The sequence below is a fragment of the Pleurodeles waltl genome, chromosome 2_1, assembly GCF_031143425.1.
Source record: "Pleurodeles waltl isolate 20211129_DDA chromosome 2_1, aPleWal1.hap1.20221129, whole genome shotgun sequence".
Taxonomy (NCBI): Eukaryota; Metazoa; Chordata; class Amphibia; order Caudata; family Salamandridae; genus Pleurodeles; species Pleurodeles waltl.
The window spans coordinates 794,214,210-794,239,337 of NC_090438.1; positions in this window are offsets into that span (position 1 = coordinate 794,214,210).

Genomic DNA, 25,128 nt, shown 5'->3' on the forward strand with positions numbered 1-25,128 from the left:
GGCCTTCATAGGTTAGAATGGGCAGACTTTATTTTAAATTTTAAAGTCTCCTTAAATGTTACATACCAAGAATCTGGTATCAAATTAATTGTTGTAATAAATCCCACAACTTCCAGTTGTTGGATTTAATATAACTTGTTCAGGTAAAAAGTTTAGACTTTACCTAAAAAGTTGCCAATTTCAGCTCTGCATTGTTTTTGCTGCTGTGCTCTGGTTGGCCAGCCTGCAGCAGCTTCTGCCAGGCTGCCTTGATGAGGTGTGAAGTGGCCTGGCTTCACACAAAGGAATGTGCTTGGGGGAGAGAATCTCCCCTCAGCAGATGGTGAGGCAGGAAGGGGGAGGGCTGCCAAACTGGTCTTCAAAGGCAGAGAAGGACATTTGGAGCACCCAGCAACACCCCCACATCCTGCAACCCCAGACAATTAGGTGCCCCCTTGATTAGATTAGGAGAGGGCAGGAGAGGGGTGTGTTTATGATTTTTAGCCACACCAGTGGGTGGGCTCAGCCAGATGTAACCTCCAAAAATCAGATTCAGCCATGTTGGATTTTTAGAGACTGTTGCCTTTTGGGATGGATTTTTGCCACACTTCCCAGGAAGTGGTCATCACAGGGGGACGACCCTGTACCTGATTGGAGGACCAGGACCCCCCTGCTTTTCACCCAGGAGCAAGGATAAAACTGGCAGACCTGCACCCACACCTCAGATCCCCACCAAATTTCAAGAAGAAAGAACTTAAGGAGAAGAAGGACTGCCCTGCTGGACCCCTGGCCTGCACCTGGAACCTGCACTCAGAAGGACTGCACCAGCTGCACACTTGGGCTTCACCACAAGAAGGACTTTGCCTGGCTTCAACTGGTTCAAGGAGGGACTCCCTGTTTGCTACAGGTGAAAAATTGCTAACCAGAGTCCCCTGCACCAACTCCTGAAGAAAGCGACCAGCTGACCACTATCCAGTGGCCAAAAAGGAGTTTGCGCCAGGTGCATTCTGGGAGTTGAAGTCCGCACCCCCCAAGGACCATCACAGAACTTCTGGACCCTTGGGGTGAGCTGTGGACCCCAAAAGAACCTTAAAAGAACATCTGGGTGAAGCCCCAGAAGTTTGGAGAAGATTTGACAAATTTTGTAAAAAAGCTCCAGAGAGGGACCGACCCGCCGCGGAAATTCTAGCCGGCTTGCCTCAACCGCGACCCGGCCTGACTTCGTGGTTCGTCCCGGTAAAGAAAAACATCCGAAAAAGAGACTAAGTCCGAAGGTAAAAAGTTGACCGGGACCTCCCAGCCATCGTATCCGAGAAGGGCTCCACGGACGTCAGATCAAGATCCAGGTTTACCCCGGTCGAAGGATTTTCATCTCGAAAAAACGACTAAGTCCGAAGGTAAAAATCACCACCGAGGAAACCCACATCGCGTATCCGGACAAGGGCTCCAGGAGGTCGGATTCAACTGGCAGGTTCGTCCCGGTGAAGAAAAACTTCAAAATAAAGACTAAGTCAGAAGGTAACTTTTTAACCGAGGCCTCCCGCGACTTGTAGCCGAGCAGGGCTCCATCGCGGTCGGCCTGAAAGTTTGACTTTGCCCCGGTCGAGGTGCAACCAGATGACCCGATTGGCGCTTTTTGTTTCTAAGCGCTAGAAAAGTAATAATTCTTTAAAAATTCATATCTCCGGTTCCCTTTATCCGATTTTATTCGTTTTGGTGTCATTTTAAAGATAAAAATATAAACTATTTTTATAAATTGGTTTTGGATTTTTAAACTGTTTCCTGTGTTTTATTTAATTACTGTTTTGTGATATTTGAATGCTTTACACTTTGTCTCCTCAGTTAAGCCTTGACGCTCGTTGCCAAGCTACCAAGGGTTGAGCTGGGATTAATTTACTGAGACCTAACTGTACCTAGGTGGAGGTTAGTGGCTTGTTGCTAGGTGTAGGTACCTACCTGCCCTTACTAATAACCCATTTTCCAACAAGGAGTATGAGATACCATTAACACATGTATACTGTGTTTGATAATAGTTGACAATGGTGTCATACATCAATGTCATATCTTTGCAGGTGCCTGTTTTCTCTGCATGTCTGTTTGTCAATTGCCTGACAGACATTGGCCTAACATGTCATTTTTTTCATTCAGTGGCAAACTTGACCCTAGACAATTTCAGCAGAAGGGTAGAGCGTTTTCACCACATTAGGTTGTCATTCAGAATGTGACACCTCTCTGCACATACTGCAACATTCACCTGAAGGCCTGCCTCACATTGCAGCATGGTGACAGGATACCAGCATTGTTACAGGGCTGTAGATCATACACATTAGCTACTGTTGGCACACACTTTGTCATTGACATATTTAATATGCCCCCATCCATGCACTTTGTGTGAGACACAACTCAGTGTAAATCATTTGGTTGTAGAAGAGCACAGCTCGATTTTGATGTACATATACTCCACTTTGTTTCTAATTCACATGGTGTGTTGTGTTCAAATTGTACTCACCTCACTCACAGAGTGACACAGATGAAGTACAACATTAATTTATTTAGTTACCAATTGTGAAGATTTGACTCAGGGCATCACAAATAAGATAGACCCCATGAGAAAAAGAATTTCATTAGATGCCCAATGAGATACACGAGGTAGGGAAACATGTAACCAGACGTGTGGAAGAGCAGTGGTTCAGTCAGGAGGTGGTCACATAGACAATAGGTAGGTTGGGGCAAATTGACAGTCCATAGGTCTGATTGTCAATAGTGGGTAAGATGAGTGAGAATACTGATTGTTTTAGGAACGTTGGGACAATATTTAATACAGAGCTAAAGAGAAACTGGCCATAGGTCACAGACTTTAGCTACCACGATATCTTATGAATGAAAACAGTTTGTTCCTCATCTTCATCCTCTGAGGTGTGAGGTGCTTCCTATGCCAGGGATTGTGGTTGCGTTGTTGTTGAGGGTGGCACACACACATCACTGGAGAAGAAGTGGAATCGTAGGTTCCAGTAGCTGTTATCTGTGGGAAGCTGTGAGTCCTCACTGCAGCAAGGAGTAACTGCTGGTTTCTCAACACAGCAGAAACGTCATAGTGACAAACTACAAAATTCCAAACTACAAAAATCCAAACTACAAAAATCCAACATGCACAAGTCAAGAAATGAATTAAAAAAGAATAAGAGTTTCAATCCTTAGAAAACAGTGAGAACGCTGTTAGCGCACAAAAGTACCTGGGTAGCTCCAAAATAAAGATGCACTGGCAAGTGTGCACCGGAAAAGGCCAGTGGTGTGTCCATTTCTCACTCGCCAGCAAGACTGTGCGCTGTTCCTCCTTCAGTCAGGTCAGCTTGCGTTGTTTCTTTTACCCCGCAAGAAAGCAATATGTCGATCCGAACGGGCACCTCGAGTCCGGGTAGGCTTTGCGTTGATTTTCCGCATCCAGCGATGTTGCATTGAAAATCTGCTCGCAGGGTATCACAAAACCGCACTGTGTTATCAGCCTATATTAGAGGGTGTTGCGCCTCGGTTCTCCAGATGCGTTGCTTTGATCTTCCAGCCATGATGAAGGTGGAGCGTTGATTTCAGCCGCCAAGCCGGCGGCACGTTGTTTATCAGTTGCGTCACGAAGGGTGCATAGAAAAGTTCCATGCACGCCGGTCTGTGCATGGATTTTCAGTTCTTGTTTGCCAACTTCACCTTTCAATGGCCCAGGAACTGTACAGTATAGAGTACCACTTGGCAGGGCAGGAGTCTCAGCAGAGAGTCCAGGTGCTGGCAGGGGAAGTCTTTGATGGCCCTGAGACTTCAACAACTGGAGGCAAGCTAAGTTCAAGTCCTTGGAGATTCTTCTCATGCAGGAATGCACAACAAAGTACAGTCTTTGTCCCATTTCACAGGCAGAAGCAGCAACTGTAGGATAGTCCAACAAAGCACAGTTGCAGGCAGGGGCAGTACTTCTCCTCAGCTCTTCAACTCTTCTCCCTGGCAGAGGTTCCTCTTGATTGCAGAAGTGGTCTAATTTTCAGGGGTTTTGGGGCTCTTCTTATACCCCTTTCTGCCATTGAAGTAGGCCTATTTTAAAGAGAAGTCTCTGTCATTTTCAGGATCTTGCATTGCCCATGCCAGGACCCAGACGAGAGAGAGTGGGGTGCAAACAGCCCAACTGTCAAACTGACTCAGACAGGGAATGAACATACAAGCAGAGTCACAGAATGGTTTACGAAAGAAAATGCCTACTTTCTAAAAGTTGCATTTTCAAACACACAATCTAAAATCAAACTTTACCAAAAGATGTTGTGCTGGGCTGTCTGCCTGTGAACCAGCCCAACAGTTCCCCAGGGCCTTATCGCCGCTGACGCGAGGAACCCGAAGGGAAAATCTGCCCAACTAATCAGGACTTAGCTGTAACACAAGGCGGGGTGTTTAAAAGGAAGAAGAACGTCATCAGGGCGTCGGAGAAGGACGGGGAAATCCCTTCGGTAGGAGGATGAATCGGAGAGTGGTAGCAAAAAGACGAAGACGCCGTAGGCAGAGGAACAACGGAACCAGCATCCCGACGGCGGTCAGATGGACCAGCAGAGTGACCGGGAGGTGATGAGGTGCACTAACCGGCCACACTCTGGGGAGAGCGTGTTGCCCTTATCAGGTATGGTCCTGTTTACAGGACGCGAGTAGCATTTTGCATCAAGACTAATGAAGTGAAATAAAAAGGGGAGGGAGACGGCAGGATAAAAAGGACTCCAAATTTGTTGGTATTTGAATTATGAGTGAATATTCTTTTTGGCACTGCTACAGAGATCTTGTTGTTTAATTTTTTTTGTTTGATCCCTCGTTAAGTGGGGAGGAAAACGGAATGTCCTTGTTTCGAAGGGTGGCAACATGCATATAAAAAACGACAGCCCCGAATGTGTTCTGATTAAGTTAGAAATATTGTTATTTCCTTTTTCTGGTTTTGTTGGGTTTATATGGTGCTTCAACAGGGTGAAAGTGTTTCCAAAGTTGGGAAAGAAAGAGCCTACATAAAGAGCCAAGGGGCAGGATATCAAGGAGGGAAAAGAAGAAAGCATTCAGTTGTTTATCTGATTTATTAGTGCAACAAATAAGAATAAAAAGAATAACTGTCAGGAAAGGGCAGATACAGAAAAGAAATGTCGGAAAAACAATAAGTACAGAAAGGGAAAGACAGACTTAGCAAGTAAAAGAAAGCAGAAAGGAAGAAAGAAAGAAAAGAAAGGGGAAAGGAAGAGAAGAGAAGAGAAGGAAGAAAACAGGGACAATACCTACCTCTTCACCAACACTCTTCAATTTTCTTGTGTTTTTTTCCATTGTCTCCACGCGCCTCCTGAGTCATCTGCGAAAAGAAGAAAGGAAAGGCTAAGGATTGCAGGAGAAAAAAGCCAAGAAAAAAAAAAAACAGAAGAAAGTTCAAAGAAAGAAAGGAAAACTATAGAATCCTAATTCAGCTACCAAATCAAACTTCAATAAAGTTCATAGTTATATAACCAGTACCGTCTACAACGTTCCATTACTGTGCGACTGCGTCAGATGTATTTTTAGAGACCTCAAACTCCAAATGTCTATCTGCTCCCAAGGAGAATCTGCACTTTAATAATATTTAAAGGCAGCCTCCATATTCACCTGTGAGAGAGATAGGCCTTTCACAGTGAAAACCGAATTTGGCAGTATTCCACTGTTGGGACATATAAAATACACTAATTTGGCTGGGCATATTTTAGATGGGATCTTTGCTCGCCCAGACGATCAAGTGACATTGTCCAACATCTCTCTGGAGTGGTCTCATCACCACCTTTTACTGTTTAAAAGTGGAAATTGTCTCCCTGACCATCAGATGAGGATGTGCCGCAAAGCTTCGCGGCATTGGAATAAGATTACTAAGGATCAGTTGTGCCCAGCGTTAATTGCAGAGTGGGAAGTGGCGGCGAGCTCTCATACGTCTGCCTTAGATGCCTTTAATTTGGGTCTTAATTTGGCTTTGGACTAACTTGCCCCAGTTGTGAAGAGGTCTCTGGTGGGGAATAATAAACCTAGCTGGCCCTGGTTTAATAGTGATCTGAAGCAGTTACAAAGGAGATATCGTCAATAAGAAAGACGATGGAAACTATCCCTTAATGTAGTGGAAAAGGATACGCTGAGAACTGTTCTAAAAACATATAAAGCTGCATGTTTTGAGGCTAAATCTGTTTATTTGTCATCAAGAATCAAAGATGCGTCAAACTCCCCGAGAGAATTATTCAAGGTGGTCCAATCCTTGACCATTCCCCCTCCCTCCACTGACAAAGTTATTTCTCAGGAAATCTGCAACCAAATTGCTTCCTTCTTTGAAACTAAAGTTTTACAAATTTATTCGGATTTCCCTCAATCTGTTGTGATGCCTGCTTCCCCTTCTGTCCAGGACCACATCTCTGACCTTGACATTCCTTTGCTTACGAACTTCCCTCCTTTACTGCCAGATAGGATTAAAGAATTGTTAATGGGGATAAAGTCTGGCTCGCCATCTGACCCCTGCCCGCTTTATATCCTTCAGATGGTTCCTGAACTTGTCGTGTCGGCATTGGTGATGATTTTTCAGGAAGTAATATCTTCTGGAGTTTTCCCCCCCTCTTGGAGAGAGGCTACTGTCATTCCCATTAAAAAGAAGCCAGACCAAGCCGCTTTTGAGTTGAGCAATCTGCGTTCTATCTCATTACTACCCACATTGGCAAAACCATATTAATCATGAACCTTCCACCTTCTTTCATCGTGCTGGTTGTCTTGATCAGTCGCAACCTGGTTTCCGGATGGCCCATAGCACCGAATCAGCGCTTCTTAAGACTTCTGACTCCATCCACAGATTATTGACCGGGTGCTGTCTTAGTCCTATTGGATCTCTCTGCAGCATTTGAAACCATCTCCCTGCAAATTCTGGTGTCGCTTCTTCACCAAGCTGGGATAAGAGACTCCGCTCTTAAGATCTTGGAGTCCTTTTGAGGCAACAGACCCATTATGGTGAGCTGGGCTGTCTTCAAGGAACCAGCCTTCTGTCTGCCTTGTGGTGTTCCGCAGGGCTCAACTCTCAGCCCTACTTTGTTCAATCTTTATGTTGCCCCGCTGGCTAAACTGATTCGTTCATATGGTTTTACTCCAACCTCCTATGCAGATGACACTCAACTTATCATCCCGGCGTCCAAGAACAAGTGGCCGATCGGTTCAGCAACTGTATGCACGAGATCAACTCCTGGATGGGCCAGAACTGGCTAAAGGTTAACACTGACAAGACAGAGATTGTTCTGTTTCGTTTCAGTAATGAGGTGTGGAACCCTCGATGGTGGCCTTCAGAGTGTGGGAAGCTCCCCTCCCCCAGTGTTGCCACCAGAACCAGAAACTTGGGAGTGATCTTTGACAACTCTTTGAGTTTTAGGCCGCAAGTTAATGCCATAGCTAAATCCAGCTATTGGATTTTAAAGACCTTGAGGAAAATGTTGCCATACTTGAAGCAGGAGGAGAGAGTTATGGTCCTTCTGGCTTTGGTCATGTCCAGGTTGGACTACTGCAACTCCTTGTTGCTGGATCTAGACATAGGGGGTCATTCTGACCTCGGCGGTAAAAGGCGCTTACCGCCGGTCAGAAGACCGCCATAACGCCGCCGCAGCCGCGGTAAACCGCCACGGTCATTCTGACCCGCAACTTGAAAACCGCCAAAAAACCGACATCCACAAAAGTCCGCCACACCAAAGGTCAGCGAAAAAATGGCGATGACCAAACCTCCACCGTCACGCCAACAGAAGTACGCCCATGCCATTCTGACCGACGAATCCACCCGGCGGTCTTTCAACCGCGGTATTCCATTGGCGGTACACACCGCCGCGGTCAAAATACACACATCCTTACAAAACACAACCACATTGGACAATTTGAAATACACACACCTGATACACATACAAACAACACTCCCACACACCCAATACAATATAAGACACACACCCACATCACCCACAAACCCTTACGACCACAATTGCGATTGAAGGACAGAGAGAGACAGCACTGCTTAGAGTAGACCATCACACAGAGGCAAATCACAACATCACCCACACAATTACCACGCACAAAACACCATACACCACCACACACATCACACTCTACAACACATACAACATCCCTCACCTCATCCACACCACCCCATGGCACCCCAAAGACACCCCAGGTTCACTGACGCAGAACTCAGGGTCATGGTGGAGGAAATAGTTCGTGTAGAGCCCCAGCTCTTCGGGGCACAGGTGCAGCACACCACAATTGCTAGGAAGATGGAGCTATGGCAAAGGATAGTGGACAGGGTCAACGCGGTGGGACAGCATCCACGCAATCGGGATGACATAAGGAAGCGCTGGAACGACCTACGGGGGAAGGTGCGTTCCATGGTATCAAGGCACAACATTGCGGTGCAGAAGACTGGCGGCGGACCCCCACCTTCTCCCCCAGAATTTACAGCATGGGAGGAGGAAGTCTTGCACATCCTACATCCTGAGGGCCTCACAGGAGTAGGCGGAGGAATGGACTCTGGTAAGTCAAATCTTAACTACTTCTTCCCACCCCCACCCCACCTGCATGCCAGCACATACCCCCACCCTCACCCCCACCCCCATCACACCAACTCCTTGCAAATGGCTCACCATCACAACCCACCCATCCCAACACCAAGCCCTGCATGCGACCACAAAGCATGGACACCCTTCACCAAAGCATGCCCACTGCACACACACATCACCCCCACAAGCCACCCTCACAAAAGCCCCCACAAGGGAATGCCTGCACTTGGGTACACGGCCACCCACCCATCACACGAAATGCCACACACAGAAGCAATAACCATACCCTTATACCCCTGCAGGACCCGAACGCCACCACACCGCCACGGAGGGTACAGAGATGTCCATCCCACCCCCAGAAGAGGCCCCCAGCGATGACAGCAGCTCTGTCTCCCTGGACCCATATGACCAGCCCGGCCCATCGGGGACCTCTGGACAGTCGGTTCCCCACAGACAGCCACAGGCTACAGCAGACCTAACCCCCTCTGGGAACACCAGCACAGCTCCCACCCAGCGGGCCCATGCCTCTGTCTCCAGGACACGTTAATCAGCGGTGTGTCCACCACTACAGGGCACCCAGGTTGACCCACCACCCCAACAACAACAGGGACCTGGGGGCAGTGGTAGTGGGCACACCGTCCAGGGGACAGAGGCCCAGGAACACAGGGGAACTTGGAGGGCTGCTGTGCGACGGGGGGGGACAGGCCCAGGGAACCCACTCTCCAAGAGGCCCTCTCCTCCATCATGGGAGCCTACCACCACTCCCAGGAGACGATGGCTACGGTACTGGCCAGGTTCCAGGAGATCCAGGCACTGCAAGAGGAACGGTACATGGGGTTCAGAGAGGAACTGAGGAACATTGGTTCCGCAATGGGGACCATCGTCGTGGCCCTTAACCAGATAGTCACCACATTGCGGGACCATGTGGCACCACAAAGGGCCCCTGTCACTAGCCTGGACCAGGAACAGCCTACCACCTCCGCCGGCGCTAGTGGACAGGAGGCCCCCACATAACAACAGGCCACCAGAACCCCACCTCCTGCAGAAGAAGAACCACCCCGCAAGCAGAACCTGAGATCTCACAAGAAGACAGAGTAGGATGCCAAGACCCCCGCCAGCATAAGATACCCCCTGATGTCATCCCACTGTCCCACATTGTCACCCTGTCCAACCTTTAACTGCCCCTGCTCCATCCTTCCACAGGCATATGGACAATGCACCTGTGAGACTGAGAACTGGACTCTGCCATGGACATTACTCCACCCCCACCCATCACCGTTTTACAATCATGTACCTATATGTAGCACTTGAAATAAATCACTTATTGCACTTAAAAAATCAGGAGTCTGCTTGTATTCTTAACAAATGTATTACACATAACGGTGCAATAATGTTCAGTTACATTGTGATGACAACATACCAATGTCAATAAGCTTTAGTCCATGGGCAAACAAAGCAGAAGTCACGCAGTGGGTCATACAGCTCTGAAAAGGGAAGGGAAAGTCACAAATCAGTTAAAAGGAACTGGGGGGAAACACAGACAGTAGAGACGCAGGAGGCCTTAAGTAAATGTAAAATGGCATGGGTGATTCTTACCTGTGTGCTACTGAAAATATTGTTGTATGACTGTATCCCTGCTGTCCGTGTCGTCCCCGTCGTCTTCCTCCTCTTCACTCTCCACAGGCTCCACAGCTGCTACAACACCACCATCTGGACCATTCTCCTGCTGAAAAGGCACCCGGCGTCGCAAAGCAAGATTGTGAAGCATACAGCAGGCCACGATGATATGGCACACCTTCTTTGGTGAGTACATTAGGGATCCACCTTTCATATGCAGGCACCTAAACCTGGCCTTCAGGAGCCCGAAGGTCCTTTCTATGATCCTCCTAGTTCGCCCATGGGCCTCATTGTACCGTTCCTCTGCCCTGGTCTGGGGATTCCTCACTGGGGTCAGTAGCCACAACAGGTTGGGGTAACCAGAGTCACCTATTAGCCACACCCGGTGTCTCTGTAGCTGTTCCATCACATAAGGGATGCTGCTATTTCGCATGATGTATGCGTCATGCACAGACCCAGGGAACTTGGCATTTACATGGGAGATGTACTGGTCAGCCAAACAGACCACCTGGACATTCATTGAATGATAACTTTTTCTGTTTCTGTACACCTGCTCACTTTCTTTGGGGGAACCAAAGCCACATGGGTCCCATCAATGGCACCAATGATGTTGGGAATATGTCCAAGGGCATAGAAATCACCCTTCACTGTAGCCAATTCGCCCACCTCAGGGAACACAATGTAGCTCCGCATGTATTTTATCAGGGAAGACAACACTCTGGACAAAATCTTACAAAACATAGGCTGAGACATCCCTGATGACATGGCCACTGTTGTCTGAAAAGACCCACTTGCCAAAAAATGGAGTACTGTCAGAACCTGCACCAGAGGGGGAATCCCTGTGGGTTGGCGGATGGGAGACATCAGGTCTGGCTCCAGCTGGGCACACAGTTCATGTATAGTGGCTCTGTCAAGCCTGTATGTAAGTATGATATGTCGTTCTTCCATTGTCGACAGGTCCACCAGCGGTCGGTACACGGGAGGATTCATCCGTCTCCTCGCAAGTCCCAGCGGACGGTGCCTAGGAAGGACAACATGGAGCACAGAGTCAAGCAGCCCACAGGTACGTAACCACAGCTTGCACAGTACACGATTCGCTATGCATTGAAAGGCTTGTATGAGTGGCAATACAAGGCCTAGGCCTGTGTGACGCAGTAGAAATTATGCCATGTGGGCCCTTGAAATGGTGGCTGCCTGACCTGTGAAGTGTGACAATGGGATGTGAGGTCAATGTGCTGGCGTGGCACACCGTGGCGGTAGGCGGTCGAAGACCGTGGTGCAAAGCCGCATTGGTTAACATTGCACCCTATGGGTTTCAGGAGCCAATGACGATGTGCGCCGGCGCTCGCGGTACGCACCGCCGCGGTACGCACCGCCGTGGGCGTGACCGCCATTTTCTATCAGATTAATCACTCGAGACCTGATCATCCACAGGAGAAGACCTATATTGCAAGTGCTGCTGTGACCTCGGTCTGGAAGATACAATGGCTGCTGCGACTGGGGAAAGGGCCCCTGCCTTCACTTCTGAAGAATTGGAGAAACTTGTTGATGGGGTCCTCCCCCAGTATGCGCTACTCTACGATCCTCCAGACCAACAGGTTAGTACACAGGGTGCACGTTGTATGGGCTATGCCTGTGTTGAGTGGGGTGGATGTAAGATGGTGGGGAGGTGAGCGAATGAGGAGTGCAAAGCACGACAGATGAGAGCATGTGCCACATGGCAAGGTTGGTGAGGGGGGGCCACTCACATTGACCATGCAGAAAAGTGATGATATTTCCTTTCCCACCCTGTACATTTCACATAGGTCAGCGCCCATCAGAAGATCGAAATTTGGCGTGCCATCGCCAAGGACGTCCGGGACCTGGGGGTCCACAACAGACGGGGCACCCACTGCCGAAAGAGGTGGGAGGACATCCGCCGCGGGACCAGAAAGACCGCTGAGGCTCTGCTGGGGATGGCCTCCCAACGTAGGAGGGGTGCCAGCCGCCAATTGACCCCCCTGATGTTCCGGATCCTGGCGGTGGCCTACCCCCATTTGGATGGGCGCGTGAGGACATCACAGCAGACACAAGGGGGTGAGTATCAGCACATTCTGCTATCTTTGTGCGCAGTGGAGGTGTCTGGGTGGGGGAGGAGGGCTGTGGCTATCTCTAGGCCAGGGCGCTTTCTGTAGGCTAGGCCCCTCCGTTAGGCATGGCCCTGTGCCCCCGCCCCTCACCTCTGTATGGTACCAAGTACAGCTATCCATGGTCCGGCCTCACCTATGTGTGCATTTGTCGTCCATAGACCTGTAGGCCTAGTCACAATAACTGAGTAGTGTACCACGATTGCGCGGCCTAGTGCTGGGGGCTTCTGTGTCTGTCCTCTCCGACAACGGTGTTGCCAATGCATGCACTCAACCTGTCTTCATTTCTCCCCCCCCCATTTTCTTTGTCTTCCTGTTCATGTGTGCATTAGCATCATCAGGCGGAGGAGAAGTGGCATCGGCGCACGAGGGAGCTGCATCTCACATGGCCCCGGAGGGCCATGCAACCGACTCCGAGTACACCAGTGAGACGGAGGGCGAGGGGAGCTCCACAACGGGGACCCGTGGAGACGTCAGCGACACAGACACGTCCTCGGAAGGGAGCTCCCTTGCGGTGGCGGCAACATCCGTGCCCACCGCCACAACAGGTACATCCGCCACCCAGCGCACCAGCTCCGCCCTCCTAGCAGCCCCTCAGCGTTCGCCCCGTGCCCGCTCGGCCAGGAAGCCGGCCATCTCCTTCGCCCCAGGCACCTCAGACCCTGCCCCAGTTACCCCTGCTGCCCTCAGTGCAGAGATCATAGACCTCCTGAGGACGCTCATTGTTGGGCAGTCTACCCTTTTGAATGCCATCCAGGGTGTAGAAAGGGAGGTGCATCGGAGCAAGGCATACCTGGAGGGCATTCATTCGGGTCAGGCTGCCCATCAGCGATCGTTCAACGCTCTGGCCTCAGCACTGACGGCAGCCATTGTCCCTGTCTCCAGCCTCCCTCTTCAAACTCCCTCCACCCAGTCCCAGTCTCCTGTTCCTCTGCCTATCCCATCCACACCATCAGACCAGCCTGCACACACCTCAACACCCAAGGGCAGCTCATCCAGACATAAGCACCACAGATCACACAAGCATTCACCCAAGCAACATCCAGATGCAGACATGCCAACAGTCACTACCACCTCTGTGTCCCCCACCTCCTCGTCTCCCTCCTCCCTCCCTGTGACATCTCCACTCACACCTGCATGCACACCACCATCAGCCAGTACTTCCATCACCAGCACACCCTCCAGTACAGTCCGCACACGTGCAGTCACCACCCCCACCTCCATTTACACGTCCCCTGTGTCCTCTCCCAGTGTGTCTGTCACCCCCTCTTCCAAAGCACACAAACGCAGGCAGCCACCCACCCAACAGCCATCCACCTCACGACAGCCTACGTCACAAGCACCTGCACCCAAAGACAGCACACTTGACTCTCCTACAACCACATCCTCTTCCTCCACTCATATACCCACTGCACCTACACTTCCCATTGCTCCTAAGAAACTTTTCCTCTCCAAAATTAACCTCTTTGCATCACCTGACCCACCCCCTCCATCTGGTAAGAGTACAAACAGCACCTCAGCCACCACAAGCCCTGCATCTACTAGGACCATAGTTCAGGGCTATTGGAGTCCACCAGCTCCTAGGGCAGGAATATCGGCCAGCAGCAAGGGGACAGCCAGCCCACCCCCTGGGAAGAGGACCAAAAAAACGAAGGGCCGGCGCGACAAGCCTGAGACGGCTGCCACCAAGGACAGTAGCCTTGCCCCGTCACCTGCCACATCAACAAAGGGAGGCAAGGGCCACAGAGCTTCAGCGAAGGAGGGCAAGGGCAGCAGGGCGGACAAGTCAGGCAGCAGGTGAGCTGACCAGGAGGGCCCCACCAGCCCCATTCCGGGTGTGACGGACGACACCCACGGGCCCAGGACTCCATCACAGGAGGGCCCCGCAACCGAAAGGTCGGATGGCGACTGAGCGGGAAGTATTGGCCAGGTCTGGTTCCCTAGAAACACAGGACAAGCACCGCTGAACAGGGACCACCATGACAAGCACCGCTGAACAGGGCCCCGCCGTGACAAGCACCGATGAACAGCGCCCCGCCGTGACAAGCACCGCTGAACAGGGCCCCGCCGTGACAAGCACCGCTGAACAGGGCCCGCCAAGACAAGCACCGCTGAACAGGGCCCCGCCAAGACAAGCACCGCTGAACAGGGGCCGCCGTCTCAAACACCGCTCCGCTGGGCCCTTCCTGTCAAGCACCGCTCCGCTGGGCCCTTCCTGTCAAGCACCGCTCCGCTGGGCCCTTCATCTCAAGCACCGCTCCGCTGGGTCCTTCCTGTTAAGCACCGCTCCGCTGTGCCCTTCCTGTCAAGCAGCGCTCCGCTGGGCCTTTCCTGTCAAGCACCGCTCTGCTGGGCCCTTCATCTCAAGCACCGCTCCGCTGGGCCCTTCATCTCAAGCACCGCTCCACTGGGCCCTTCCTGTCAAGCACCGCTCCGCTGGGCCCTTCATCTCAAGCACCGCTCCGCTGGGCCCTTCATCTCAAGCACCGCTCCGCTGGGCCCTTCCGGTCAAGCACCGCTCCGCTGGGCCCTTCCTGTCAAGCACCGCTCTGCTGGGCCCTTCATCTCAAGCACCGCTCCGCTGGGCCCTTCATCTCAAGCACCGCTCCGCTGGGCCCTTCCTGTCAAGCACCGCTCCGCTGGGCACCGCCGTCTCAAGCACCGCTGGCCCATTGGCAGTGCCGGTTCTGTGTCGAGCAGGGCTTCACGAAGCACTGTGGCCACCATGCATCCTCCATTACCAGTGGAGTCGGTAATCCATCTGATGGACTGTGGCTTTGCACTCCCCAGAATGGAACAGTGGGCAAGCCACCCACTTGGGAGACTTGAGAGACTGTGGCTTTGCACTCCCCAGGATGGAACAGTGGGCAAGCCACCCACTTGGGAGACTTGAGAGACTGTGGCTTTGCACTCCCCAGGATGGAACAGTGGGCAAGCCACCCACTTGGGAGACTTGAGAGACTGTGGCTTTGCACTCCCCAGGATGGAACAGTGGGCAAGCCACCCACTGTAGAGACTTGAGAGACTGTGGCTTTGCACTCCCCAGGATGGTACAGTGGGCATGGAGGCCCCTCGTGGATCTGGCGTCGTGGACTCATGTGGCTGAGGTGCCCCCCCTTCCCTTCCCCCTGAGGTGCCTGTAGTTTTATCATCTGATGCCCCAGCAGTGTTCTCTCCAATGGTATCTGGTCTCGTGTGTGGGCTTTGCCCATGTGTTTGTGCACATTGGCCCACGGACTATGGAACTTTGCCAAAATGTGCAGGACTTATTGCCTATGTATATATTTTTCACTATGTTCATTCTTTAATATGTATATTTCATATTGCATATTTCCCATAACTTCAATTGAGCTATAATATACTTAAAGTTTAAGGTTAATTTTAATTTTGTCTTTGCATTATTCCATGGGGTTTGGGGGGTGTCACTCTGACTTGTTGCTCTGCATTGGTGTGTAGGTATTTGGGGGGGGGGTGTATCGCGTATGTGTGTGCCCGTAACCTTTCCTCCTCCCCCCTCCCCTGTGTCGTAGGTGCAGTACTCACCGTTGTCGTCTGCGCCGGCTTTCGTACTCCTGGTAGATGAGCAGGTAGACAATAGCTGGTAGGATGTTTAATTCGGGTTCCATGCTGTCCAGATTCCTCGTGGAGTGTATAGAGGTGAGCGTTTTCCCATTCGTAGTCTGTTTCCGCCGTGTTTTTATCGGCGGGGCTCCCGCCCCGGAAAAGGTGGCGGATTGGTGAGTTGTGATAGGGTGGGCGGTACATTGTCTGCCGCCTGCCTGTTGGCGGTGACCGCCGCGCTGTTTGTTTGTCCCGCCGTGGCGGTCGGAGTGTTAAAGTGGCGGGCTGTGTTGGCGGTTCCCGCCATGGTCAGAATTCCATTTTTTTGACCGCCTGCCTGTTGGCGGGTTGGCCGCCGCTTTATCACCGACCGCCAGGGTTGGAATGACTCCCATAATGTCCTTGAGTAAACTTCAGTTGATCCAAAATAATGCAGCCCATCTGATATTGGATCTCCCTCGCTCGGCTTCGGCCAGAAACAGTCTTAAACATCTTCACTGGCTTCCGGTTGGGAAGCAGATCATCGTTAAAACTCTTTGTTTAACGTTTAAGGCTGTACATGGAGGGGGAGCAGACTTCCTTGCAGCTACACTTCGGTGGTTTTGCCCAGGGCGCGAACTCAGATCTAAAAATGCTCATTTGATCTATGTTTGTCGAACACGCAAAGCTAAATGGGGCGACAAAGCCTTCACTGTGACAGCTGCTTCCTGACTTTCAGGAAGCGGGTGAAGACTTGGTTGTTTCCACGCCAACTATCTGGTTAGTCTGCTACACTTCTCCCTTTCAGGCACTTTAGCGCTTTGATGCCAAGGCCGGAACGTGATTTAGAAATACCCATATACATACTGTACATACATATATGTCCTACCTTAAACATACACTGCACCCTGGCCAGGGAGCTACCTAGGGCCTACCTTAGGGGTGTACTACAGGTAAGAAAAGGGGAGGGTTAGGCCTGGCAAGTGGGTACACTTGTTAAGTCGAATTGGCAGTTTAAAGCTGCACACACAGACACTGCTGTGGCAGGTCTGAGCCATGTTTACAGGGCTACTCATGTGGGTGGCACAGCCAGTGCTGCAGGCCCACTAGGAGCAGTCGATCTACAGGCTATGGGCACCTCTAGGGCACTGTACTAGGGACTTACTAGTAAATCAAATATGCCAATCACAGAAAGCCAATTACACATTCATTTTACACAGGAGCACTTGCACTTTAGCACTCGATAGCAGTGATAAAGTGCCCAGAGTAACAGAAACAGCAAAAAAAGAGTCTAGCACACTTCACCAACCTGGGAAACTGAGGCAAAACACAGGGGGAGGCCAAACCAAAGATTCCAAGTCTAATAGTCTTCATAGGCATATGACAGCAAAATGTACAGAAGCCTGAGTGGTGAGGACAGTAGAGGGCCACCTGTTCTATGCAAGTTACATTAGTGCCCTTTCCAAGTGGTACAGGCAGGCCTTTCCCAGCCCTTGGCGCACCCCCAATGCACAACATGCTTGGTCCGTGCTGCCCATTATGAGTCAAAAATGGCTAGATGGTACAGTTGACACAACGAAGGTAGTGGTGTAAAGGTAGTGAAGTGGTCTGTGCATTTAGGGGGTGGAGGTGGAGGTGGGTCAGTGGAATTTACATGCATTAGATGTTTAGCCATTGGTGTGCCCCATGCAACTCAAAAGGATGCATTCTGTGCCTCCAAAGTGCATACCACGTTATCTCATTTGTGGGTTACAACATTGTCCCCACTGCTCCTTACACTGTGTTTGTTGTGACATCTGAATTGCTGCAGCGTCCTGTCCCTGGACTCCTTCCACCACCTCATCTGGGGTGACTGCCATCACCAACTCCTCCAGCTCATTCAGGTCCTCCTGGAGTGCAGGGCTTCCACCTTCGGTCTGCAGTGCTTCCTTTCTGTTGCTGGCCAGTTTCTCTTTAGTACTGCACTTGCAATCATGCCAACGCTTCTACAGTCTGTCACAGTTCTTCTTATCTCTGCCACACTGTTGACTTTATCAACTATTGACTGCTAAATGGTCTCCTTCCTGCCATTTAGCATTTTAGAGGTGACAAAGAGCTGGTGTTGGTGCTCTGTCACATCTGTGATTAGTATTTTGTTTGCCTCCTGACTGAATCTGCACTTCCTCTTCCTTTTCCCCTTCTCCTGCGACTCTGCATGACATCCTGGCTGGTACCTGGCTCAGTGGGCTCTCTCTGGGCTCTTGTCTGTCCAATATCCTCCATTTTTCTATTTGCAGGCTTTTTTCTGTTTGGTGTTTTCATAGGCTTTTTTAACACTTTTAGCCGAAAGTGGTGCTATTACAATTAGCTTCACATAACGTGCCACAAATCACGTTAGCACCACTTTTCCAGCAATAGCAACATTTTTTTGTGACACCCCACTTAGGTTAGTGCCATTTTTTGTGTCACTAAATTTTCCTTACTGCTATGTAGCACCATGTTGTAAATTTGGTGCATACATGGTGCAAGGAAATTACGTTAATTGTTTTGACGCAAAACTGTGATAGCCCAGTTGTGTGCCATTTTTTTAAAATCTGGGCCTAAGAACATAAACCTGGACCTTAGTGCATTGTGTCCTTAGGTTGGTCTTTATAGCAGACATGTGCTCTTGGGTCAACGAGGGCAATGAGGCAGACAATATTGCTCCTTCTACAACTGTTACTCTTACTCCATATGTGTGTTATTTGCATTTGTATGCTCAGGTGTTAATGAATCCCAAAGGTTAGGTAGTAATTAAGGGATTGGTAGTACATTGATAGTGCCTGTTGTAATCTCCACTTTCTCAGATAAATAATGTTTCTTCCTAAAGAGATCATTGCACCCTCCTGAGCTATTCAGGAGGTTTCCAGGATGGATAGTTATTCATCCAGGATAGTGGTAAATTACATTGATAGCTGTATGAGGGGGATCTTATACATTAAGGCCCGTGTTTATACTTCGTTTGCGCCGAATTTGCGTCGTTTTTTTCGACGCAAATTCGGCGCAAAACTAACGCCATATTTATACTTTGGCGTTAGATGCGTCTAGCGCCAAAGTATGGGCAAATAGCGTCATTTTTTGGCGTGAATGCCTTCCTTGCGTTAATGAGATGCAAGGAAGGCGTTCCCGTCTTAAAAAATGACGGCGACGCAAATGCGTCGTATTTATACTCCCGGGCAAAAATGACGCCCGGGAGTGGGCGGGTCAAAAAACCCCGCATTTGCGCCACTTTTTAACGCCTGGGTCAGGGCAGGCGTTAAGGGGCCTGTGGGCTCAAAATGAGCCCAGAGGTGCCCTCCCCTGCCCCCAGGGACCCCCCCTGCCACCCTTGCCCACCCCAGGAGGACACCCAAGGATGGAGGGACCCATCCCAGTGAAGTACAGGTAAGTTCAGGTAAGTATATATATTTTTTTTTTTTTGTGCCCCCCTACATGCCACTATGCCCAATGACCATGCCCAGGGGACATAAGTCCCCTGGGCATGGCCATTGGGCAAGGGGGCATGACTCCTGTCTTTACTAAGACAGGAGTCATTTAAATGGCGTCTGGGCGTCGCAAAAAAATGGCGCAAATCGGGTTGAGGCGAATTTTTTGCCTCAACCTGACTTGCCCCATTTTAAGACGCCCTAACGCCATTTTCCCCCTACGCCGGCGCTGCCTGGTCTACGTGGTTTTTTTCCACGCACACCAGGCAGCGCCGGTCCGCTTGCGCCGGCTAACGCCATTCCATAAATACGGCGCCCGCATGGCGCTTCTGAATGGCGTTAGACGGCGCAAAATTTTTTGACGCTAAACTGCGTTAGCGCAGTTTAGCGTCAAAAAGTATAAATATGGGCCTAAACATTTTTTTGTTGCAACGTTGCTGCAGAGGATATCATAAACCTGCTTTAGGAGTCTGGGCTTCAGATGTCTTTTGGCATGCTTGATTAGACAGACTTCCATTCTTCATTGTTTTTATGTCCCAGGTGGACATGGTTTCTCTGTATGCATCTGCCATGCCATGAGCCATTCCATCCTGTGTGGTTTGCTACATAGTGCACATTGCACTCTCTGTTGTCTTCACTTTGGTAACTATTCAAATGGGGGTGATGTCTTTTGCTTCCCTGTGATGACTTTTCGCAAATGTTTGCCTGACACTGTGTGCTTTTTAAGAGTCACAATTGTGACTGACTCTATAAAACTATAAGGGGGCATGACACTCCACACTCTCATGACCTCCCTGCCCAACCAAACATCCAATTTGTGATCCATCAACTGCCCACACTGGCGACTACCACATAGGAGAATGGAGGACCTGTGCTGATTTTGTCTTGGCTGTACTTGAGGACCTCACTCCAGCGCCACAGATGGGAAGAAAACAAATGCCCCCATGAGGGCTAAAACCATGAACCATTAAAATAGGTACACCTAAGAGACATTGACTTGGAATTGGAAATGCTTTGGACTGCTCACCCTCACTATACTCAAATGCAGCAATGGTGTACTTGGCACAGATTATATCACCATGGTGGGATGAACCTCAGTAAACCAGTTGTAAACAACCCCAAACACAACTGTTGAGGACAAGTAACCCCTTCTTGCCCTGTGCTCTCCTCGGACATGTTCTGACAACTATACTTTGACATGTTATACTGTTTGCCAGAATAAAGGAAAATATGTATTTACCCACAATATTATGACTAACTATATTTTTGTCAATACAACTGTTTGACCAGGATAATATTCCAACTAAAAATTAAAAAGTTGATGTACAGGTATCACACCCATTACCTACATGGCTGTCATGCTCTTTCATTGAAATAGGTATCCTGTTACATAGGCGTACATGGATCATAGATGTCAAATTTGATTCTCTGCCTACTTTAGTCATGATCAGATTGCATGACATTATGAAGGCAGGCTGATGTGAACCCTCACCTTTGTTCATGCGTGGAGTGTTGGCCACAATTTTGATGCTATGATGGCTTGTCGTTGTTCATAATGTCTGTCTTTTTGATGTTGAAATCCCATTTTGTGAAGACTTGACATTTTGTTTTGATAATCGTGTTGCCTCAGCTTGCTCAATTGCAACTTTTTTTTTTTAATTGAGTTCTGTGAATGTTACCTTTTCAATACTTTAGGGGCAGAAATACTATATATCTAAACAGTTGCAACTGTACAATTCAGCAATTGACACTGTTAAAATTTTCGTTTTCTAACTCCTACAATAGGATTGCAAATAAATACTGATTCAATATCTTCAAGGGACGTGTTGTATGCATTCCCCTCAGACACCAAATTGGTGTCTTATGTATCAATGTTTTGCAAAATGTACTAACACCTCAAAAGAGGTGGTAATCCATTTGTAAAAGGGAAAGGATCACCTTGTGACCCCTTCTTTTTTGTGAGTGTGGGAAAAAAAGGTTGTTGAAAAGTAGGCAGTTGTCCAGGCCACCATTGCCTACACTTAAACTTTAAAAAAAGTTACTTTATAGAAAATCAATCACAGATATGGTGACTTACCAGGCCACCATCCCTGTGAGTTTTATCAGTCAGAGTGTTTTGCAATTTGAGACCTACCTAATGAATATGAATTAGGTAGGACAGATTGCAACGTATTAATTTTTTTTTTTTACAAACTGACTTAATGGTATAATGGTTGATTTGGTAAAAAATGTACTGGTTGCAAAAAAATCAGTTCAGAAATTGCGAACTATATTTTGTGATCAGTAAATATTAGATCTGGTCCTTTGTCACAAATAAGCAATTAATAGTCGTCATGCTTGATCAAACTGTTTTTGTTAACCAAGTCAAATTCAATATGTGTGAATATTTCGGAAGATGTCCATGGATGAATGGTCCTCAGCCACAGAACCTATCCTAATGTCACAAAAAAAAAATATTTATTGCATGTTCTCACCTTCATTTAGTAAGCATCCCTGATTGAAAAGCATACTTTTTTCTGATGAACAGCAAAGCCATAAAACACACTTCAGGAGATTTTCAGTACTGATGGATGTAGGAGGCTGGCCTGGCTTATAGTGGGTACCTGATGGTTCTTATACCTTGTGCCAGGTCAAGTTATCCCTTATTAGTAGATTAGTAGTGTTGTAGCAGCTTAGACTGAACTAGGAGACATGCAAAGCTCCTACTATACCACTTATATCATATAGCACTAGATCATAAGAATCACAATACTCAGGGTTACTAAAAATAAAGGTACTTTATTTTAGTGACAATGTGCCAAAAATATCTCAGAAGATATGATCCCTTAGGAGGTAAGTAAAATACACACAATATACACACAAACCAAAATCAGGTAAGTAAACAGTTAGAAAAGTAGTGCAAACACTGTAGACTACAATAGGATACAATAGGCCTAGGGGCAACACAAACCATATACTAAGAAAGTGGAATGCGAACCACTTAGGGCCCCCTGCCTAGTGTAGTGTGTAGAGGGTCGCTGGGAGTGTAAGAAAACACTAAGGGTGTCCAAGATACCCCACCCCAAGACCCTGAAAAGTAGGAGTAAAGTGACCATACTTCCCCAGAAACACACTAAAGTCGTGATAGGAGATTCTGCAAAGACCACAACTGACTGCAAAGCACTGAAGACGTATTCCTGGACCTGAGGACCTGCAAAGGAAGGGGACCAAGTCCAAGAGTCACGAAAGTGTCCTGGGGGGCAGGAGCCCACTAAACCCTGGATGAAGGTGCAAAATGGCTGCCTTAGGGTGGAAGAAGCTGAAGATTCTGCAACAATGGAAGATGCTGGGAACGTCTCGTTTGCACAGAAGATGTCCCATGGTGTGCTGGAGGATGCTGAGTTGTTTACACACAGAAAGACCGCAAACAGGCCTTGCTAGCTGCAAAGGTCGCAGTTGAAGAAAATGGATGCTGCCCTGGCCGAGGAGGGACTAGGAGGTCGCCCCTTGGAGGAGGAGACAGAGGGGCGCTCAGCAACACAGAGAGCCAATGCAGAAGCAGGCAGCACCCGCAGAAGCACTTGAACATTGGTTCAAGAAAACTGAGCACAACTGTCATCTCAACACTACAAAGGAGGGTCCCACAAAGCCGGGGGTCAACTCAGCGAGTTGAGCAATGAAGGACAGAGTGCTGGGGACCTGGGCTATGCTGTGCACGAAGGAGTCTTTGCAAAAGTGCACAGAAGCCCTAGCAGCTGCATTTCACGCAGTACACAGGATTACTGTCTTGTGTGGGGAGGCAAGGACTTACCTCCACCAAATTTGGACAGATGGACCACTGGACTGTCGGGTCACTTGGATCCAGCTCCTGTGTTCCAGGGACTACGCTCGCCAAGATGAGAGGGGACCCAGAGGACCGGTGATGCAGAAGTTTGGTGCTTGTGTTAGCAGAAGGGAGATTCCGTCGATCCACTGGAGATTTCTTTTTGGCTTCCAGTGCAGGGTGAAGGCAGACAACCCTCAGAGCATGCACCACCAGGAAACAGTCGAGAAAGCTGGCAGGATTAGGCGCTACAATGTTGCTGGTAGTCTTCTTGCTACTTTGTTGCGGTTTTGCAGGTGTCCTGGAGCAGTCAGCGGTCGATCCTTGGCAGAAGTCAAAGAGAGAGATGCAGAAGAACTCTGGTAAGCTCTTGCATTCGTTATCTGACGAGAAACCCACAGGAGAGACCATAAATAGCCCTCAGAGAAGGATTGGCCACCTAGCCAGGTAAGCACCAATCAGGAGGGGTCTCTGACGTCACCTGCTGGCACTTGCCACTCAGAGGCCTCCATTGTGCCCTCACACCTCTGCATTCAAGATGGCAGAGGTCTGGGACACACTGGAGGAGCTCTGGGCACCACCCCTGGGGTGGTGATGGACAGGGGAGGGGTCACTCCCCTTTCCTTTGTCCAGTTTCATGCCAGAGCAGGGGCTGGGGGATCCCTGAACCAGTGTAGGCTGGTTTATGCAAGGAGGGCGCCATCTGTGCCCTTCAAAGCATTCCCAGAGGCCAGGAGAGGCTACTCCTTTCAAGCCCTTATCACCTATTTCCAAAGGTAGAGGGTGTAACACCCTCTCTCAGAGGAAATCCTTTGTTCTGCCTTCCTGGGACTGGGCTGCCCAGACCCCAGGATGGCAGAAGCCTGTCTGTGGGTTTGCAGCAGCGGTAGCTGTGGTGAAAACCCCACAGAACTAGTTTGGCAGTACCCGGGGTCCGTGCTGGAGCCCCGGGGATGCATGGGATTGGCACCCCAATACCATATTTGGCATGAGGGAACAATTCCATGATCTTAGACATGTTACATGGCCATATTCGGAGTTACCATTGTGAAGCTACATATAGGTATTGACCTATATCCAGTGCACACGTGTAATGGGGTCCCCGCAATCACAAAGTCCGAGGAAATAGCCCTGAACTATCAGGGGGCACCTTGATAATTCTGCACCTAACCTTCACTAAGTGAGGGTTAGACATTTAGGTGACTTATAAGTTACTTAAGTGCAGTGTAAAATGGCTGTGAAATAACATGGACGTTATTTCACTCAGGCTGCAGTGGCAGTCCTGCGTAAGAATTGTCTGAGCTCCCTATGGGTGGCAAAAGAAATGCTGCAGCCCATAGGGATCTCCTGGAACCCCAATACCCTGGGTACCATATACTAGAGTATTATAAGGGTGTTCCAGTGTGCCAATCAGAATTGGTAAAAATGGTCACTAGCCTGCAGTGACAATTTTAAAGACAGAGAGAGCATAAGCACCGAGGTTCTGGTTAGCAGAGCCTCAGTGACACAGTTAGGCACCACACAGGGAACACATTCAGGGAACAAACTATGAGCACTGGGGTCCTGGCTAGCAGGATCCCAGTGAGAAAGGCAAAAACAAACTGATACACAAGTAAAAAGGAGGGTAACACGCCAGGCAAGATGGTACTTTTCTACAATTGAGGAAGTATTTGTTTGGAAAAATAATTGAAACGTGAGTAAACCTAACTGCAAAATAACGTAGTAGTATGTAAATTGACATGATTGCCATACTTCACGTTGGTAGGACTGGTGCGACACGTGACAGTGTAAACCACACCTGTGAAATGTTCCCACGTATGGTGTAATTACACTATACAAGGAAAAATTATCACCCTGAAGAGCGTGTGAGTGCCCACATTTCAGTTATTATTTAGCCAGTATAACATAAAAGAAAATATGTTTTAATAGGCAGCACAGGTCAATGTAAATCATTTGGAGGGTCATTTCGACCCTGGCGGTCCATGACCGCCAGGGCGGAGGGCAGCGGAAGCACCGCCAACAGGCTGGCGGTGATT